This window comes from Conger conger, chromosome 1, assembly GCF_963514075.1.
Source record: "Conger conger chromosome 1, fConCon1.1, whole genome shotgun sequence".
Lineage (NCBI taxonomy): Eukaryota > Metazoa > Chordata > Actinopteri > Anguilliformes > Congridae > Conger > Conger conger.
The window spans coordinates 78,002,424-78,024,008 of record NC_083760.1 but is presented as its reverse complement, the minus strand read 5'-3'; the positions used below and the strand labels follow the sequence as shown (position 1 = coordinate 78,024,008).

The following is a 21,585-nucleotide window of genomic DNA, read 5'->3' as shown; positions in this document are numbered from 1 at the left end:
TGACCCGGGAGAGCTGGACCAGCTTCTAGTACCTCAGACCCACACCTCCAAGGTGCTCTACCTCGCCCACACCCACTTGTTGGGGGCCCACCTGGGAAGGGAGAAGACCTATGAGCGAATCCTATCTCGCTTTTACTGGCCTGGCATCAAACGGGCCGTGGAGGACTACTGCCGACAGTGCGCAGAGTGTCAACTTCACAGCCCCCGGGTGACGTATCGCAATCCACTAATCCCTCTCCCCATTATAGATGTGCCCTTCCGCCGAATTGCGATGGACATAGTGGGGCCCCTACCCAAGTCCAGCCGGGGTCACCGGTACATCTTGGTGATCGTTGACTACGCCACCCGGTACCCGGAGGCCGTACCCTTACGGGCCGCGACGGGGAAGAGCATCGCGAGGGAGCTGTTCCTCCTCTTCAGCCGAGTGGGGATCGCGGAAGAGGTCCTGACGGACCAGGGGACGTGCTTCATGTCGGGCGTGATGAGGGAGATGTGCCGCCTGCTCCGGGTCCGGCGAGTGAAGACATCCGTCTACCACCCCCAGACCGACGGGCTGGTGGAAAGGTTTAACAAAACCCTCAAGTCGATGCTAAGGAAAATGATCACAACGGACGGTAAGGACTGGGACCGTTTATTACCTTACCTGTTATTCTCCATCCGTGAGGTTCCACAGGCGTCCACGGGGTACGCACCCTTCGAATTGCTGTATGGGAGACGTCCCCGAGGGCTACTGGACCTCGCCAAGGAGGCCTGGGAGCAGCAGCCATCCCGACAACGCACCCTCCTGGAGCATGTGGAGGCTATGGACCAGCGGATGGCAAGGATCTGGCCCATGGTCCGGGAACACATGCAACAGGCTCAAAAGGAGCAGGCTCGACTGTACAACAGAAAAGCCCAGGTGAGGGAATTCCAACCGGGGGATAAGGTCATGGTGCTGATCCCCACTAACGAGTGCAAGTTTCTGGCCAAATGGCATGGCCCCTACGAGGTCGTAGCCAAGGTCGGCCCCGTAAATTACACGGTAAGACAGGTGGGCCGGAGACACCAGCTCCAAAATTACCACATCAACCTGCTAAAGAGGTGGCACGAACCCGTGCACGACCCTGCTCCCCTCTGCTTAACCACAGGTGGCGTCACTGGAACCCCAGAAGTGGCCACTGGAGACCTGCTGACGGACCGACAACGACAAGACCTCCGCGAGCTGGTGAGCCAACACCGGGATGTGCTCTCCCACCTCCCGGGCCGGACTACAAAGGTCCACCACAACATCGTCACGGAGCCAGGGAGGAGGATTCGACTGCGGCCCTACCGGATCCCGGAGGCACGAAGGCAGACCATCCGGGAGGAGGTGGCGAGGATGCTAGACCTGGGGGTCATAGAGGAATCACAAAGCGCCTGGTCCAGCCCGATAGTGTTGGTCCCCAAACCGGACGGAAGCTGGCGGTTCTGCAACGACTTCCGGAGGTTAAATGAAATCTCCCGGTACGACGCCTACCCCATGCCCCGGGTGGACGAACTGATCGAGCGGCTGGGACCCGTTCGCTACATCAGCACCCTGGACCTCACCCGGGGGTACTGGCAGGTACCTCTGACCCCACAGGCGAGAGAGAAGACGGCCTTCGCCACCCCGGATGGCCTGTTCCAGTATCGGGTCTTGCCCTTCGGAGTGCATGGAGCCCCCGCCACCTTCCAGAGGCTAATGGACAACCTACTGAGGCCCCACAGGGAGTATGCTGCCGCCTACCTTGATGATATTGTGATCCACAGCGCTGATTGGGAGAACCACCTCAGGAGGCTGAAGGCAGTGCTCGGAGCGCTCCGGGAGGCCGGCCTGACAGCTAACCCGGCGAAGTGTCGCCTGGGCCTGGAGGAGGCCGACGACCTGGGCCACACTGTGGGACGAGGGTGCGTCCGACCCCAGAGCCAAAAGGTGAATGGAATAACAAACTGGCCCCGACCCATCACAAAAAGGCAAGTGCGCACATTCCTGGGCCTAGTGGGGTACTATAGGCGGTTTATACCTGACTTTGCCACCAGAGCGGCCCCCCTTCACGAGCTGACAAGAAAGGACCACCGGCACACGATAACATGGACCGAAGACGCCGACCGCGCCTTCCTAGACCTGAGAGCCGCCTTGGGGAATGAACCCGTATTAACCACCCCTAACTTCTCACAAAAATTTGTTTTACAGACCGACGCCTCCGAGACCGGACTCGGTGCCGTCCTCTCCCAAATCCAGGACGCAACAGAGCACCCAATTACATACATCAGCAGGAAATTGTTGAAACATGAGAGAAACTATAGCACGGTGGAGAAGGAGTGCCTGGCTATAAGGTGGGCGGTCGGGAAACTTAAGTACTATCTTGTGGGGAGGGAGTTTATCCTTATAACCGACCATGCCCCACTACAATGGATGTACCGGTGTAAGGACACTAACGCCCGGGTGACCCGATGGTTTTTAGAACTCCAAAGTTTTAAATTCACGGTGGAACACCGAGCTGGGAGACTCCAAGGGAACGCAGACGCCCTGTCCCGAATGAACGAGGGTTTCTTTGGTGACGCTCCCGCCGAGGGCGTGGAGCTGAGGGAGAGGAAATGTGGTGGCCCGATCAGGAATCGGTACACCACTGGAGTGGAACGGCCCGTGCGCCGGCGCCAAGCACTGGGAAATATCTTTAACCATGTTTATTTCCCCTGTTCGTATTTAACAGAGCCGCACCGAGGAGAGAGAACCGGCGGGGAGAATCAGCACCATGGCCAGCAACACGGAGAAAAGACGCGTGAGGAATGCGAGCTAGAAATGAATGAACATTTTTGGACAGGCGCAGCCGGACTGACTCCAAGGAAGAGCGAGAGGCCGTACAAAAGACGGGGCGCAACCACAGAGCGGGGCTGAGTACGGAGGGAGACGGAGGCGAAGCCCAGTGAGTTGGAAAACAGCCATTAGAAACAAGCAACAACACCACGGTGGAACCGCGGGTCTTCGGAGGCCCTACAGAAAGGCGAAGGCGGAACGGACCACCCACAGTCACCGACGGACCGGTGTACCAAATTTTTTGGCCGTGTTTTTTTTTTTTCGTTTTTTGAGAACTGTTTTGTTGGAACTTTGTGAAAGTGCCCTGAAGGCACGTGGGAAATAATTTAAAATATTATTTTTTGATCTACTCTTGCTCTCTCTGTCTCTCTCTCCCCACGGGGCGCCACACCACACATCACAACATTGGTATGCAGAAGAGCATCTCTGAACACACAACACGTACCTAATAAAGTGCTCACCAAGTGTATAGGACACATATTCATAACGATGGATGACATCGCTCCATTGACAGACACTGAGTTAGGCTGAGTTTGGCAGATGTAATTATACAGTAGTGACAGTAATGAATAAAGTCCAGTTCTACAATTATGTCCTCACACAGTGCATTTAATGATCCCAGAACATTTTAAATCATTATTTTATTTTTCATTGGGTCATAATTTTAGTACCGCATCCATTTTGTCCTTTTCTTATGCTAACAATGGCATTGCTGATTTCTGCTCCTTTGGACACATCAAAAGTAGCACCTGGAGCACAAATATAAAACAGTGAAATTACATGTTGTGTGTAACAGTAGCAACAGCATTAATGGTTGAGCTGAAACTAAAGCAAAAGAATTGGTAGCATGGTAGCAGGTCTACATACGGAATAGCTGAATGGAGGCTTGAAGATTACGGATACTTACACGGAACTGTATTAGGAGTAGTGGGCACCCTGAACAACATAGATCACACAGAATTGTGTTAGAGATATAGTTTATAGGGCTTTATGCTTTATAGTCATAGTCATGGACCGAAACAGTGAGTATCAGACAGAGAAAATTAAATAAATGTAATTTTAGTTTGCTTGAACAGACACAATGTGACAGATTGAGAGTAGGGTAGCAGGTTTAAAAAAATATATATATCTCACTTGTTGGATTTCCTTTTTTCTGAAAAAGAACAAAAAGAAATGTATGTTTTTCATATAATTCTAAATTTTCAGTTGCAAGTCACTGGAGGTTGATTCATATAATTGCATATGAAGACCTGAGGATTGCACGCCTCTAACCAGCCCTTTCTACAGTTCTGAGATCCGGAGCTTTAATGTTCTTGTCTGTTCATGGGTTTTACCATGTAGAACTTCCTAAAAACTGTCTAAAACAATTACACTGAAATACACCATATCTAAATAATATTAGTATTGTTATTGAATAAATATAACATAATATTATTGATTACATTTATATTGTGTATTTTACAGGTGTGTTATTTATTTATAGTGTAGTAGCATATTTGACATTTTACATTCACTAACATTATGTATTGAACCATGATACAATGACAGCACAAATTACAGTAGATATGCGCTCGTCTGTTAAATAGCCACTGTATTGTAGCCTGTAGTATGTGTTGGATGAAGGCATCAAATGTTAGCCATTTAGTAATGTAATTATGTAATTATGGTATCATGCCATAGAGTGGTCACAAACATTTGGGAATCCCAGGCACTACAGAGTACTCATCGGAAATACGCACTGTGTATCCAATACAGACTGACACCTGTCATTCCCATAAGAATCCCCACCACGATGATAATTACTCCAGTCTTCAGCGACTCTGAAATTTGTAAAGAGTATTTGAGGAAAGTGGGTGTGAGAAGAGAAGCAGTTTATACATTTTGAAGGAGTTACAGTATCTCCACGTGTCATATTACATACATTGGTTTTTTATTTTGTATTTAAGCAATTAAGAGTGCTTCATTGGGATAGAAGAACACTCACAACTAATACCTGGTCAAACACAGTTCAATAAATAAATCAGACACAGTAGATAAATAATGACACAATACAAAGTGAAACACTACAGGACAATTGATGCGGCAAATCCATAAATTGTTCCATTGGCCAGTTTTTCAAAATGGAACCTCATTGTCATACATTGATATTGACTCCAGCTCTCTGTCACAGTACAGTTCAAGCCAGCTCTCAGCTTGACATGGTTTAGCTGCTGGACCAATTCAGACCAGCTAGACCAGCTTATGGCCAGTTTGACCAGCTCAATTTTCAAGCTGGTCAAACTGGCATAGCTGGATTTTACAGTCGGATACATAGAGAAAAGAATAGTACTGTACTTTGATCCTCTGTTCTTCCACTCTGGTCCTTGTTCTTAACTTCAGCATGGTCACTCAGTTCAGAGTTGATCCTCTTAAACTGATAACGGCAGCAGTATATCAGAGTGGAGTCAGAGCTGCGGGGGACAGTGAAAATGGCTGCTCGCTCTTCCTTTCCAGCCAGGGTGCTGTTCACAAGTGTTTCACTCAATGTTGAGTACAGGAAGAAATCTGCTCCAGTGATGTCAGCTGGGGCTTCACAGTGAATGTGTGCCTGATTGTTTTTCATGGAGACTGAGATGCTGGGCTTCTTTAGATCTGGAACACAAATAATACATCATACAGAGAAAGACATTCACAGGGTCTCAGTGTGGTTGTGTCCTGTGGCTAAATGTACAGGGGTATCCTGATGGGTTTACTTGTTGGGATCTGACAGGAGGAGCTAGAGTGACAGAGCTGCATCCCTTACCCCATGCACACATTGATTAGGGTAGTTTTATACTGGTGAAATATAAGATCATCAGGAGATTTTAATGATGAACTCTTACCCAGCACAGTTACTGTAGACGAGTCACTAAATGGAGATGGTCTTCCCTCCAGACTGTAGAAACATCTCATGCTCAGCTCATTGAGTGCGCTGGGTCTCCCACTGAGCAGCTCAGCTCCAGTGACTGAGCACTCACAATCTGAGCCACTGATCGCTCTCTCATTAATGGTGAAAGTGCAGTGGGACACAGGGGAAGAGTCAGGTCCCCTGCACCTCAGTTTCACTGAGTCCTCCACTGAAATTACTGTAGGACTCAATCCTGACTCTGCCTTGGGCAGTCGACCTGCAAAAGTTCAATTATTTAGTTTCCATTTAGTTTCATTATTCAGTTATGATTGATTTTCTATTAAAAAACTTAATTGTAAGCACTTTCCTATCACTACCTGACTACAAACATCAGATAAAGTTTTATTTCTTTGCTGTACGATTTTCTTTCTTTTCTTTCCATTCACACTTGAGCTAATAGGGACTGCATGGAAAATGATAGCTCAGGAAATAAGAGCTGTAAGCATGGGGGCATTAGAGACATTTTGGGTACATCATTAACATGAGTTCTGATATGTGTTCCACTGGCCTCAACAATGTAAATTAGGTATTGTTAAATAATTAATATTCAAATTTGGCTTGACTTCATGGTTTAAATGCAAAGCAATTGAGTGATGTTGATTTCCAAGCATATAACAGAAAATCAATGGAAGACTTTTACACAATGAATACATCTTCAACAGTTATGCAATGTTGATGCACAGCATCCCAGGATAATTACTGAGGAGCAAAATACAATGAGCACTGCCCGTAAAAGTTGATAATTCATTGTGGCTGTGTACATTATAAACTGCATAGAGAAAATAATAGATTAGGGTAGTTTTATACAGGTGAAATATAATGTTTATGGGAACCTGGACAATTCTAAACCGGTACATTTGAATGTATTACATGTCTTTATTTCAAACAGATGATTTAAAGAGGTACAGAATTGAATGAAATGCCTCTGAAGCAGAATGTCCCTTTTAGACTGTGCATTTCTGTAAGGTATTTGCAGTGCCTTTCCCCAGTGTGTACACTGTTGCCATCTTTTGTTGAATTACATTTGATTTTGTGGTGAAACAATTCATATGAGGTTTAATTGCAGACTGGTCAATTTAACTGAAGGTATGTACTTCCAAATCAGGTGAATGTAGAAATATAAGGTGAACCATACAGACATTATAGCTATTTTTATACATACTTCACCTTTTTAGAGGACAAACAGTAATTGTTTATTAATTAATGCACAAGAAAGGAAAAATTTAGAAAATACAATTCATATTCTCTGACTTGAGCATCTGCTTTCCTTTTACAACCACACATTTTGGAACATCATGAGATATTAAAGATTCATTTTTACCCAGCACAGTTACTGTAGAGGGGTCACTATGTAGAGATGGTCCTCCCTCCAGACTGTAGAAACATCTCATGCTCATCTTATTGAGTGCGCTGTGTCTCCCACTGAGCAGCTCAGCTCCAGTGACTGAGCGCTCACAATCTGAGCCACTGATCGCTCTCTCATTAATGGTGAAAGTGCAGTGGGACACAGGGGAAGAGTCAGGTCCCCTGCACCTCACTTTCATTGACTCCTCTATGGAAATCACTGCACGAGCCAATCCTAACTCTGCCTTGGGCAGTTTACCTGCAAAAGTAAAATAATCAATTTAGTCCATAATTAAATTGAATCCACTATTCAGTTATGATTTATTGTCATCTAAACAGCTTTATTGTCGGCACATTTATACAAAAAACGTGGCTCGACCCCACACGGCCTTTTCTGAAATGGAAGGTTATAGGACTCACTAAAAGTTATAAATTATAAAAGTTATAACCAATATGCTGTATTAGGAGAGAATAAGAGAATGTTGAATTGAAGCTGATATTAGTCACGATATGAGCTGTTTGCCCTTCAGTTATGTTACATTACATTACATTATTGGCATTTGGCAGACGCTCTTATCCAGAGCGACGTACAACAAAGTGCATACCCATAACCAGGGATAAGTTCGCTGAAAGACCCTAGAGGTAAGTACAATTTCAACTGCTACCTGTACAACAAAGATAAGGACAAGGGCCTTTTTTTTTTTTTTTTTTTTTTTTTGAACAAACAAACAAACAGAGCAAAAGTCACCAAAGTTAACTATCCAAACACTGCTTACCTAGCCAACTAAAAATACCGATACACAAAGCAAGTCACAGAGACAACAATTAAGGTTCACAGGGAGGTAGGGAGGGATGGGGAGAGGTGCTGCTTGAAGAGGTGTGTCTTCAGCTTGCGCTTGAAGGTGGGGAGAGATTCTATAGTTCTGACCTGAACAGGGAGTTCGTTCCACCACCGTGGAGCCAGAACAGACAGTAGTCGTGAGCGTGAGGTGGAGGTTCTGAGAGGGGGAGGTGCCAAGCGGCCTGTGGAGGCTGAACGAAGAGGTCTGGCAGGGGTGTAGGGTCTGATGATTTTTTGCAGATAAGCTGGGGAAGACCCTTTAACTGCTTGGAAGGCTAGCACCAATGTTTTGAATTTGATGTGAGCCATGACAGGCAGCCAGTGGAGGGAAGTAAGCAGGGGGGTGACGTGTGAGTATTTGGGAAGGTTGAAGACCAGACGAGCTGCTGCATTCTGGATGAGTTGGAGGGGTCTGATGGCGGACGCTGGGAGGCCAGCCAAGAGGGAATTGCAGTAGTCCAGGCGGGACAGAACCATCGCTTGGACCAGGAGCTGGGTCGAGTAGGGGGTGAGAAAGGGGCGGATTCTCCGTATGTTGTATAGGAAGAACCTGCAAGACCGGGTCACCGCCGCAATGTTCTCGGAAAGGGACAGTCTGCTGTCCATCACCACGCCGAGGTTCCTTGCACTGGGTGACGGCGTGAGTGTGGTATCCCCGAGGGAAATGGAGAGATCCAGATGGGGAGAGGTATTAGCAGGGATGAATATCATTTCAGTTTTACCTGGGTTGAGCTTTAGATGGTGGTTGTCCATCCAGCTCTGGATGTCCCTCAGGCAAACAGAGATACGGGCTGAAACCTGCGTATCAGACGGCGGGAACGAGACGAAGAGTTGGGTATCGTCCGCGTAGCAGTGGTAGGATAGCCCATGTGCAGTGATCACAGGGCCAAGGGAGCGAGTGTAGAGAGAAAAAAGAAGTGGGCCAAAGACTGAGCCCTGGGGAACTCCTGTGGCGAGGGGCTGAGGTGTCGATACCGAACCAGCCCAGGCAACCTGGAAGGAGCGACCAGAGAGGAAGGACTCAATCCAGTCCAGGGCTGTGCCACAGATGCCCGTTGCTGACAGGGCAGACAGGAGGATGGAGTGATCCACAGTGTCGAAGGCAGCAGAGAGATCTAGAAGAATGAGGACAGAGGAGAGGGAGGCTGCTCGTGCGGCATGAAGTGACTCACTGACGGAGAGGAGCGCAGTCTCTGTCGAGTGGCCCGATCTGAAGCCAGACTGATGGGGGTCTAGCAGGTTGTTGTTAGAAAAGAAGGAAGAAAGTTGAGTAGAAGCGGCTCGTTCTATAGTTTTAGAAAGGAAAGGAAGAAGAGATACCGGGTGGTAGTTCTGGATGATGGAGGGATCCAGGGTAGGCTTTTTTAGCAGCGGAGTGATGTGGGCCCTCTTGGAGGATGCCGGAAAACAGCCGGAAAACAGGGAGGAGTTGACAAGGGAGGTGACAAATGGGAGAATGTCAGGTGTGATAGTTTGGAGAAGAGAAGAGGGGATAGGGTCAAGGGCACAGGTTGTAGGGCGGTGGCAGAGCAGGAGTTGAGAAACATCAGAGTCTGTAAGGGGGGAGAAAGTGGAAAAGGAAGGGATGGGCCTAGAGGGGGGGAAGGGCACAGTGAGGGGGGCGGTGGTTGTAAAGCATCTGCGGATGACTGTGACCTTCTCATCGAAGAAATCAGCAAAGTCATCAGCAGCGAAGGAGGACTGAGGAGGAGGAGGCGGTGCGTTGAGGAGAGAGGAGAAAATGGAGAAAAGTTTCAGGGGGTTCAATATATATATCAAAATATATATATATATATATATATATATATATATAATATAATCAAAATATATTTGATTATCACACATTCACAAGTACATCGATTACTGAAATGTGAATGATAAGCTTCACTAATTGTATCTGCCTATAGATGGTGCTGTAGCATGTTGTCTAGATGTGACACACAGGAAATTGACACATTTCAATGTTAGTCACAGGTATACCCACTTGAAGGTCAAGATACTGTGAGTGTGATGGGGAATTGTTAATTTTGTCTGGAAATATTACACTTCACAAGACCATGATATCTTGCACAGCCACTGCTATACTGTACACAGTGCGATACATAAGTAGATAAATAAATGCATAAATAAACCAAGAACACAATGCAAGGGCAAAACATAATTTTAACCAACAATGTTAAAGAGTGACTTACCTACTGTGGCCCGGCCACTGCGTGGAGAAAGAGACTCAGGTTCCGTATTCACACTATAATCACAGCTCACCTCCCTGCCCTGCACGTCACTAGTACCCACAGTAAAGGTACAGTGTTTCCCTTTGTTCTGTGCTGTTCTGGAAGCCTCAGGTGAGTCTCCAATGTACACGTAACAGGTGATAGTTTCAGATGTGGGGTTTTCCAGTTTTGTCTTTCAGACTATGTCAACCACCACCCTGTTATGCTCAGATCTATCCACAGAAATGGTTGGTGTCTGTAACCTTTCTGTTGAGAAAGGACATGCATGTTACTCTCATATACACATAATATAAAATTTAACATTGGGAGAAGGGGATTACAATTTTCACAAACAGTTCATGTGTTTGGGACCAGCATCACACCATTTAGGGAATATTTGCAATATACTTTTAAATCAACACACATATGAAAAACAAATACCTGAGAATTAGATAAATGCAATGTGACTTTCCCATAAAAAAGTGTTTTCATAATTTACCCTTAATTGATAAATACACTGAATATCTTGAAATTGAAATTGAAATTGAAATGTAAACACTTTAAGATGTTACAAGCCACCAGTCCAAGGAATTCAGTAACACAAAATCTTCCACAAGTTTGTATATAACTATTCAAGTTGTCTGACATTACTGATGTCACCGTGACTGTTATGTACAGTGATGTTCTCTAAACTTACAATGCTCACCCATGTTACCCTTATTTACATAACATCTTCAAAACGAGTGTTATTAAGTATTAGCAGAAGCAAGTTTGGGGTAAAATTAAATATTGTAAAAAAATATTGGTTTCAATAAAGCTTAGTCGCTAATATACTGAAAAGAATGAAGATAGCTTCCAGCTGGAAAACCTTTCTGCAGACCTTGATACATCCTGACACATCAAAAGAGATTGAAATACATCTGCATATCATGTTGGATTTTAATCAGCAATTTCACCGTCTCTCTCTCTCTCTCTCTCTCTCTCTCTCTCTCTCTCTCGCTGATGATGTTTACTCACTGTATAACTGTAGTATTTGTGTTTTGATGATGATGTTTATTCACTGTATAACTGTAGTATTTGTGTTTTTGATGATGATGTTTATTCACTGTATAACTGTAGTATTGGTGTTTTTGATGATGATGTTTATTGACTGTATAACTGTAGTATTTGTGTTGTTGATGTTGTCATTCCCCTCCTCTCATGACCATTGAAAGTCACAGTCCTTAATATGTGTCATATTGATGTGAATACATAATAAGTTATGTAAATAACTTTTTAACGATAACGTTTTAGACTCTTTGTAATATAATGAAAATGACAAAGTTGTCAGTATGCTTGTGCAACAGGAAAAACCATGCTGCCTTTCAAGAGAAACATATAGTCTACCATCTCTAAGAAGAGTTTTACATTTAAAGTCAATACTCTTTATTAAGGTTCAAGGTCCTGTGTGTCTCTGTCCTGCCTCCAGCTCATTGCTCTCACTGCTCTGAGCTGTGCAGCTAACGCTAATGGAGCAGGATGTGGTAACCGCCCTTGTGCTCACACTGACCTCGGCGTTGAGCAGTTTAGCTGGAACTGACACCACAGAGACAATAAATAACGCTCATATGACAGCCGTGGGTGCACAACAGGGGCAAATGTTGCTTGGTTATCAGTGCAGTGGGCTGAGTGGAGTCAAACTCCTCCAGTTAACGCTCTATCTCCATGCTATTTTATCTGGGATATCACAGTTTGCAGTTTGTTAGTTTGTTAGTTTGACAAACATATTAATGTGTTAATACATTTACATTCACATTTTTGTCATTTGGCAGACGCTTTTAATCCAAAGCGACTTACAAGTGCATAGGTTCTACCACAAGTCAAAGCATCACATCCAGAACTAGGAAAATACACATGGAATGCTGTTCTAAACCTATAGTCTAGACTCCAGCTCTCTGCAAGTCACAAGTCACAGTCCAGTCACAGACCTTAAACATTAGTCAAATGTGGCAGAACCTTGATTATATATTTTCAGAGAGAAAACAATTCATCCACAGGGGATTCAGGCAGCTTTTTTACAGTTTTTTACAATCGTTTTCACACTTGTCTCAATACCATGTCCACTTTTTCAAAGCACTTAACACATTCACCATATCATTAGACTATGTGAACTAAACTGTGGATATTTTTGCATTGCTTTCATACTAAAGGCATTCAATCACCACTTCTTCCAAAATTCATGAATACCTCTCTCAGTCAGTGTTCACTACCAGCAAAAGTTTGTACAAATCCAGCAAATTTTGCAGACATTTCCATACTCTGTTCAAAACAGTTAACTTTCAGTTCAAAACCCAATAAAATTCTGATGATTGTGGAAGGAAATATGCTGCATTTTGGCAGAAAAATGAAACTATATGCTTGAAATATGTAGAAAGCAGAAAGTTGAGCAGAAAGTTTATTCTGTTTATTACATTTTTTTGTTTGCAGCCTTGTTACCATCTATACAAAAGTGATCATACTTGCATTGAAATGTGCATGTATATAGGGTAAATATAGATGTAGTTGTCACTGAAGAGATTTTTCCACTATTACTGCTGTATATGCACTGCTGAAACACCTGGCTGTCATTTCAGTGAACAACCTACCCAGGTGTTTGTTGTTTGTGCCCCGTTACCACATACACAAAAGGGGCCACCTTTGGATTGGCATTTGCATTCTTTAGCCTTGGTGGGGAAAATGGATGCCGCCAGGGGTAGAGGAAGAAGACGTGGAAGAGCAAGAACAGTTGTGTTCGATGAAATCAGAGCCACAGTCATTGATCATGTGGTAAATCATGGTCTGTCCCTGAGGGAATCAGGTTGAGGGTTCAAGCAAACTTGCCTAGATCCACAGTGGCTTCAATAGTGAGGATTTTCAGGCAAACCAACAGGTACTATACAGTATTTACAGCATTCTGACTGAAGGAGTTCAATTGATGTGTATATTACAGCAGTACTGTGATTTGAGAAGTTTCCAGAAAAAGCAGATGTATCAGTGCACATTTGTCTTTGACTCACTACAGGACCGAGCGGTTACCTCACACAGTCACACAGGGGGAAGGGGAAGAATGTTTATGCCTCAACAGGAGGATACAATACTTGGGATGGTCATTGTCAACAACAGCATCAGGCTAAGAGAAATACGCAACAACATAATCGCAGCAACAACATATTTCCAAACATTGACAGTGTAAGCACTACAACCATTTCAAGAGTGCTACAGAAACATCTGATCAGGATGAAACAGTTGTACACTGTCCCCTTTGACAGGAACTCTGAGGGTGTCAAGGTACCAATATGAAGTTCATGAAGGTATATGTGAAGGTTTAGGACCACCACCCACATGAATAGATGTCAGCTCTAGATGCAATGGCTGCTGGGTGTATGGACATAACAGTGGAACACATCCAGGGCTGGATAAGGCACGCAAAAAGATGTTTTCCTCAGTGTATAGCAAGAGATAACATTCGGAGTGATGTTGATGAAAATCTATGGCCAAATGCCATAGGACAGGATGGATGGGGCAGGCCAACAGTAGACTTTTGATACTGATAGGCAGACAATATATGTGCGAATTACTGTATATAGTGAAAATATTGCTAAATACTGTAAACCCTCTGAAGAATACTGTTGCTTTTGTGATTTGTTTCTTTATCATCTATTGTTTTACATTACACAGTAAAAATTGTTATTCTGTGTTTCCGATACAGTAAAACATTCATTCATTTACAGTTTACTGTAAATTTACCACACTCAGTCATGACATCTATTGTGAGAGGCAAACCAACAGATCAAAGGTTTATTGAGCTGCTTGGCTTGAAATATTTGTGGATGCAAAAATAGAGGAAAGGGAAACACATAATATATGTGTAAAACCCCACGCTAACCCAACGACGGAATTTAGCAAGGGCTGAAGATATCAGCGTGCTTGTCCTTCTGGTGTTGCTGAAAGAATACTAATAGGGTTAAAAATGAGTGCCCCCTATGCGGAGATTCTAGCTCAGCCAATAAATAAACCACGATACAAAGGCAGTAGTACCACTCTGCCTTCCGTTCTTTACTGGTCCAGGCTGACCAAGAATCTCCACAATAGGGCCAATACATTCACCTTCGTTTATCTGACTCCGTTTTAGAATAATAATTTAGATTAGTTATCCACATTAGGTAGATTTCTTATTGATAATTTTGACTTGATCGCTACAGGAATCCTGTACTGAGATTTACTCATCTGAACAATCCTCTGCTGGTACCGCCGCATGTCACATCGCACGTTATGTGCACGTCTCACAAACTGACTAGATATCTATAGTCATCACAGAGGTCGCAGGAATAGCTACTCTTGGGTATATCTGTTTACAGCCTAGGGACCCAAGCAGACCCAAGCTGTGCTCGACATGGATTTACCATCATAGGTCTACGGGTGCTATATGCCGTGATACATTAAGCGTAAATATTCATCCTCCCTAGACCAGTTTGAGGGGGTAAACCAAGCATTCCCTGTATAACATTGAGTGTCAGTAAGCAAAACCACACAGATCAACTATTTATTTTACCAGGCAGGTTACATACGTAATTACACACTAGTTCCAAATACAATATAAAAACATTAGAAGGAAACCAAATTACGGAGTCTTAAAAGTCATACCTGGTAATAAAAGCTACATACGGGAGTCTGGCTACAGACACCCTGTACATAGAAATTACGTGCACGGTGTGCACGGGAGAGACTGATTGCATCCTCCCAGATTGCTTAGTTTACTGCCCTTAAATCCAAAATCTGGCCTTTGATGTTAACCCTAAAAATGGGTCACCCATCTGGAATTTGGAGCCACGCCTCCCCAGGAAACGCAGGGGGGTTGAGGCACATGGGTTTCACTGGAGCAGAGCTCCACACAGTTTCTCCCTGGTTCCTGGTTGGTTATGATGTCCAGGTTTTGCTGTTGCAGAAATAAAACCATTGCACCAGTCGCACTGAAACAATCAGAATAATACCAAACATGAATATTATCTAAACTGACTTTGTCATGAAACATCCAATGCTGTACACATCATTTAGTGACTGAGTAAAGAGGGAGAGAGCAATGAAGGGGGGTTCAGGAGAAGGTCAGGGCCCAACAGGCCGTGCCCTCTGAAACCTTCCCGTGCCGTAAAGGACGTTGCCCCGTCATAACGAGTTTTACAGCTGGAGGCCTGAGTCTTCCCCCACAGGCTCCTGCCCGTATGGGTGCGGAGATGGTGGGGGTTAATGGTGCATGCTCCTGGGGTTAAATTACTTTACAGCCACATATTGCCACAGTACCAGAGGAAGCCAGCAAGCTGACCAGCGCCCTGAGTGACAATGCCAGATGTTAATCATTTCCGCCTTGCATATGTATTTAGCAATGCTCCAAGTTCTTTATGTTTTGTAGTTCATTGTACATTGAGTGACAAAGTAGTCTAATGGGAGAAAGCATATGCTATAGTTACGGTAGCATGAGTCACTTTTGGGTGAAATATGAAGTGTTTTGGTGGTTAAAGTGCATTTTGCACCAAAGGTTAACTGATGTGCTCAGGTGTGTGTTTCAAAAGCACATTGTGTGAAGAGTTTTGAAGAAGTGGACATGGTATTGAGACAAGTGTGAAAACGATTGTAAAAAAGTATAAAGCAATACGGAATTTTAAGACACACGATCTGAATGTTTGTGTGATGATATGCTGTATTTTTTTTTTGTCTATGCATACAGTATATCAGTAGAGGTGTACATGTCTCCAGAAACGGTACGGTGTTCTAACACCCTCTCCCTGTGTCTGTGTGCGTCTCCTCCACCCTCTCCCTGTGTCTGTGTGCATCTCCTCCACCCTCTCCCCGTGTCTGTGTGCGTCTCCTCCACCCTCTCCCTGTATCTGTGTGCGTCTCCTCCACCCTCTCCCTGTGTCTGTGTGCGTCTCCTCCACCCTCTCCCCGGGTCTGTGTGCGTCTCCTCCACCCTCTCCCTGTGTCTGTGTGCGTCTCCTCCACCCTCTCCCTGTGTCTGTGTGCGTCTCCTCCACCCTCTCCCTGTGTCTGTGTGCATCTCCTCCACCCTCTCCCTGTGTCTGTGTGCGTCTCCTCCACCCTCTCCCCGGGTCTGTGTGCATCTCCTCCACCCTCTCCCTGTGTCTGTGTGCATCTCCTCCACCCTCTCCCCGGGTCTGTGTGGGTCTCCTCCACCCTCTCCCTGTGTCTGTGTGTGTCTCCTCCACCCTCTCCCCGGGTCTGTGTGGGTCTCCTCCACCCTCTCCCTGTGTCTGTGTGTGTCTCCTCCACCCTCTCCCTGTGTCTGTGTGCATCTCCTCCACCCTCTCCCTGTGTCTGTGTGCATCTCCTCCACCCTCTCCCTGTGTCTGTGTGCGTGTCCTCCACTCTCTCCCTGTGTCTGTGTGCGTCTCCTCCAGGTACTACATGTTCTCACACCCTCTCCCCATGTCTGTGTGCATCTTCTCCACCCTCTCCCTGTGTCTGTCTGTGTGCGTCTCCTCCACCCTCTCCCCATGTCTGTGTGCATCTCCTCCACCCTCTCCCTGTGTCTGTGTGCGTCTCCTCCACCCTCTCCCCATGTCTGTGTGCATCTCCTCCACCCTCTCCCCGGGTCTGTGTGGGTCTCCTCCACCCTCTCCCTGTGTCTGTCTGTGTGCGTCTCCTCCACCCTCTCCCCATGTCTGTGTGCACCTCCTCCACCCTCCCCCTGTGTCTGTGTGCGTCTCCTCCACCCTCTCCCTGTGTCTGTGTGCGTGTCCTCCACTCTCTCCCTGTGTCTGTGTGCGTGTCCTCCACTCTCTCCCTGTGTCTGTGTGCGTCTCCTCCAGGTACTACATGTTCTCACACCCTCTCCCCATGTCTGTGTGCATCTCCTCCACCCTCTCCCTGTGTCTGTCTGTGTGCGTCTCCTCCACCCCCTCCCCATGTCTGTGTGCATCTCTTCCACCCTCTCCCTGTGTCTGTGTGTGTCTCCTCCACCCTCTCCCCATGTCTGTGTGCATCTCCTCCACCCTCTCCCTGTGTCTGTGTGCGTGTCCTCCACTCTCTCCCTGTGTCTGTGTGCGTCTCCTCCAGGTACTACATGTTCTCACACCCTCTCCCCGTGTCTGCATGTACGTGTAAACGCACACAGACATGGGGAATAATATAATAATCTAAAGTTATGAATTTCAAATCACTGATCTGCTGTTTAAGGAGATAAATAATGTTGAATTGAAGGTTCAAATAATCTAAATGTAGATCCATATACAATGCAATATGCTATACTACACATTCATAAATGATAACGTAATTCCAGCATTACTAACCTTGAGCTTCAGAGTGTCCACAGAGACCTGGAGTGAGCCCAACAGAAGAGGGTGATTACAAATGCAGGAAAGGCAGGTTTCTCATTTTGCTCTGTTGTATATTAGTTTCTCTTTATTGTCTCACACCAGAAAACATGGCTTGCTTTCAGAATGACATGCACTGCAGTTCCCTGTCAGCTGCTTTTAAAAACCAAGCAGATAAATAGAAGAGATCACTTACTGTCTGGCAGAAAGATCATGAGCAGAAGCAGAGAAGAGAGATGTGATTCCATGTTTGAAGACCAAAATCTAAATAATATCAGGATGTGCAGTTTTAGACTCTTTTTAATGTGGTGTAAATGAGGAAGTTGCCAGGATGCTTGTGCAACAGGAAAAAACATGCTGCCCTTCAAGCGAAACATATAAGTCTACCATTTCTAAGAAGAGTTGTGAAATTTAACATTGAAAGTCAAAACTCTTTATTTAGGTTGATGTTGAGTTTGGTAAAAATGTATTGCATTGAAGTTAATTCGTTTTGATTTGAAGTAAGATTCACAGCCAGAGAACTCATGTTCTGTAAACTCTCTCTTTTGCGGCCTCAAACTACTCAAACTTACTTGCTGTAAGAATTTTCCCACCAGTGGATGAATACTGGGTAAAGGGGAAGTGAACAGCTCATCTCAGACTTCTATGACATTCTTCCCAGGGTTGAGGCCCAAGCTAAGAAATGAATATGCCTGATTGCTGTAGCACTCACATTTATTTATTCACATTGACTGTTATGTACAGTGATGTGCTCTCAACTTACAATGCTCACCCATTTCTTCCTTCATTTACATAAGGTATGGTCATTAAGCATTCGCAGAAGCAAGTTTGGGGCCAAATAAATTAAATGTTATTTAAAAAAATTGTTTCAGTAAAGCTTGTCACAAATATACTGAAAAGAATGAAGCCCTTGATATATCTGATCACTCAAGCTATCAATGCTATAAGTTTTACAGGCTCTGTGTGTGTATTTTTATGATGTTAGAATGTTGCACTCAGTATGTTTGTGCAACAGGACAAACCATGCTGCCTTTCAAAAGAAACATATAGTCAACCATTTCTAAGAAGAGTTGTGGAATTTTACAATTTTACAAGTCAATACTCTTCATTAAGGTTCAAGGTATGTCCTGTGTGTCTCTGTACTGCCTCCAGCTCATTGCTCTCACCGCTCTGAGCTGTGCAGCTAACGCTAACGCTAATGGCGCAGGATGTGGTAACCGCCCTTGTCTGGAGCAAGGAAAGGAAGAATGAGGAGAAAATCAAGCGATTGGGAAGAGCCCACTGACTCCTTACAGGGGCATCCTCTGCACCTCTGAGCAGAAAGCAAATGAATGCTCTGTGAGGCAGTGAGATTTAAATCGCACCAAGGGTTGTTCTTAGTGAAGAATCAAACATGAAATATAATGTATGTATTCACAGAGATAGAGGAAACAAATATTTTTTCAGAATTCATTTTGCACAAATACAGCACAACCTACTTGAACTCAATACTAAATTGTAATAAAATAATTATAATCTAAGAACAGCCAATTATACAACTCTTATGTGTCTCTCAAAAGCATACATTTATCATTGGGCTGAATCCAAATGCAGAGACAGAGGGAGTTAGGAAACAGAGATAAGTGTGAACAAAAATACTTTCACTCGGAACACAACAAAACAAATAGGAGAACACAAGAGAGCAAAACTAGAGCCTAGAAACAGCATTGCTAGCAGATAGCAACAACCCAACCCATCACTAAAACCAGCAAATACAAGATCGGAACCTGTAAACTGAATACAAAGGGAAACTAATAATATAATGAGGATGAGGGATGACCAAAAAGACACAAATGAAATACATTAGAGCTTGGGAACTGGCGGCCTCTAGTGGGCATAAACAGAAACTGACATAATTCATGGTTTCAAGGTGAATAAACAATATTTTGCTTTTTTAAGTTCTCTGGGTCCAACATCTATACAAATGGATGTGAGTCTCATAGTATATCATATTAACATAACATAACATAACATAACATAACATAACATAACATAACATAACATAACAGCACTGTATTAAGCACTACATAATATATAAGTGCAGTTCTGTTAAGAGTTATTCCCTAAATTTGTAATACATGACATGACATTGGGCACAGTGGGTAGCACTGTTGCTTCACAACAAGAAGGTCCTGGGTTTGAGCCCCGCCCAGGCCTTTCTGTGTGGAGTTTGCATGTTCTCCCCGTGTCTGTGTGGGTTTCCTCCAGGTACTCTGGTTTCCTCCCACAGTCCATAGACATGCCGCTTAGGGACTACAGATGAAAATGAACTCATTAGCTTACTCTGGCACATTCACATTGATGTGGAATCTGTGAAATCTTGATTAATGTGTTCCTAGTAAAACAAATAGCATAAGGGATTCAGGATCAGTGAAAATAAGTATAAATTGTGCAATTAATTAAATATTTTACATAACAGTAACAGTACACATAGATAATAGAAAAGTAACTGAGTGAGTAAATCTGGTTTCATATGTGCTGTGTAAGATCTCTGCTCTGGGGGTACAATCCCAAAACAACATCGAAAGAAAGAAAGGACTTATTAACAAAAGATTAATAATTCAATGATATTTCCAAGATATTGTCAAAGACATTTACATTTACATTTTAGTCATTTGGCATACGCTTTTAATCCAAAGCGACTTACAAGTGCATAGGTTCTTCCACAAGTCAAAGCATCACATCCATAACTAGGAAAATACAAAGGTGCTGTTCTAAACATATAGCCATCATAAGTGCAATTTTTTTTTTTGTTAGACAAGAGGGATAGGGATATCAGAAAGGGGGGCGGGAGAAATCAGGAGGGAGGACTAATGTAGAGTTTGAAAAGGTGGTAGAGTTTGAAAATGTTAAATGAAAAGAATGTAAAATGAAACATTTCCATTTTAATTGTATATATCTATATAAGCATTGCAATGCTCTGTTGGTCAAGACATCTCAAGGACTAAAAGGACTCCTGTGTTTTTTGTATGAATTCTCTCATTCTGTCTTCAGACTGCTGTAAACCACGTTGTCCTGCTGGGGCTGAAAGGCAGAGGTTGCAGAGGGAAGGTGGGTGACAGTGCTGTAAGTCACTTCAGGAGGAGCCTGTGAGGAGAGAGAGGCACACAGTCACCACCCCAGCCCAGGCACATGCAATATACACTCACTCAGCACTTTATTAGGAACACCGACTCATTCATGTGATTATCTAATCAGCCAAACATGTGGGAGCGATGCAGTGCATCAAATCATTCAGATACGGGTCAGGAGCTTCATTAAATGTTCACATCAACCATCAGAATGGGGAACAAATGTGATTTCAGCGATTTCAACTGTGGCATGATTGTTGGTGCCAGACGGGCTGGTTTGAGTATTTCTGTAACTGCTGATCTGCTGGGATTTTCACACACAACAGTCTCTAGAGTTTCCTCAGAATGGTGTGAAAAACAAAAAACATCCAGTGAGCAGCAGTTCTGCGGACAGAAAAGCCTTGTTGATGCGAGAGGTCAACGGAGAAGCTGATAGGAAGGTGACAGTAACACAAGTAACCACACATCAGAACAGTGGTATGCAGAAGAGCATCTCTGAACCTACAACACGTCAAACCTCTAAGTGGATAGGCTATAGCAGCAGAAGACTTAATAACTCTAAAAAATAAGTCTAATAAATACCTAATGAAGTGCTCACCGAGTGTATAGGACACATATTCATTACGATGGATGACATCGCTCCATTGACAGACACTCAGTTAGGCTGAGTTTGGCAGATGTAATTATACAGTAGTGACAGTAATGAATAAAGTCCAGCTCTACAATTATGTCCTCACACAGTGCATTTAATGATCCCAGAACATTTTAAATCATTATTTTATATTTCATTGGGTCATAATTTTAGTACCACATCCATTTTGTCCTTTTCTTATGCTTACAATGGCATTGCTGATTTCTGCTCCTTTGGACACATCAAAAGTAGCACCTGGAGCACAAATATAAAACAGTGAAATTACATGCTGTGTGTAACAGTAACAACAGCATTAAAGGTTGAGCTGAAACTAAAGCAAAAGAATAGGTAGCATGGTAGCA

At 44.1% G+C, this 21,585-nt stretch overlaps 1 long non-coding RNA gene across 1 annotated transcript; it reads right to left on the bottom strand.

Annotated features, from left to right (window-relative positions):
* Positions 1-18,917: 18,917 nt before the first annotated feature.
* LOC133141841 (uncharacterized) lies at positions 18,918-21,540 on the bottom strand. Its single transcript, XR_009710133.1, has 2 exons — positions 21,432-21,540; positions 18,918-20,608 (listed from the first exon to the last, which is right to left on the bottom strand). It is a non-coding gene; the product is annotated as an uncharacterized LOC133141841 (long non-coding RNA).
* Positions 21,541-21,585: the final 45 nt, after the last annotated feature.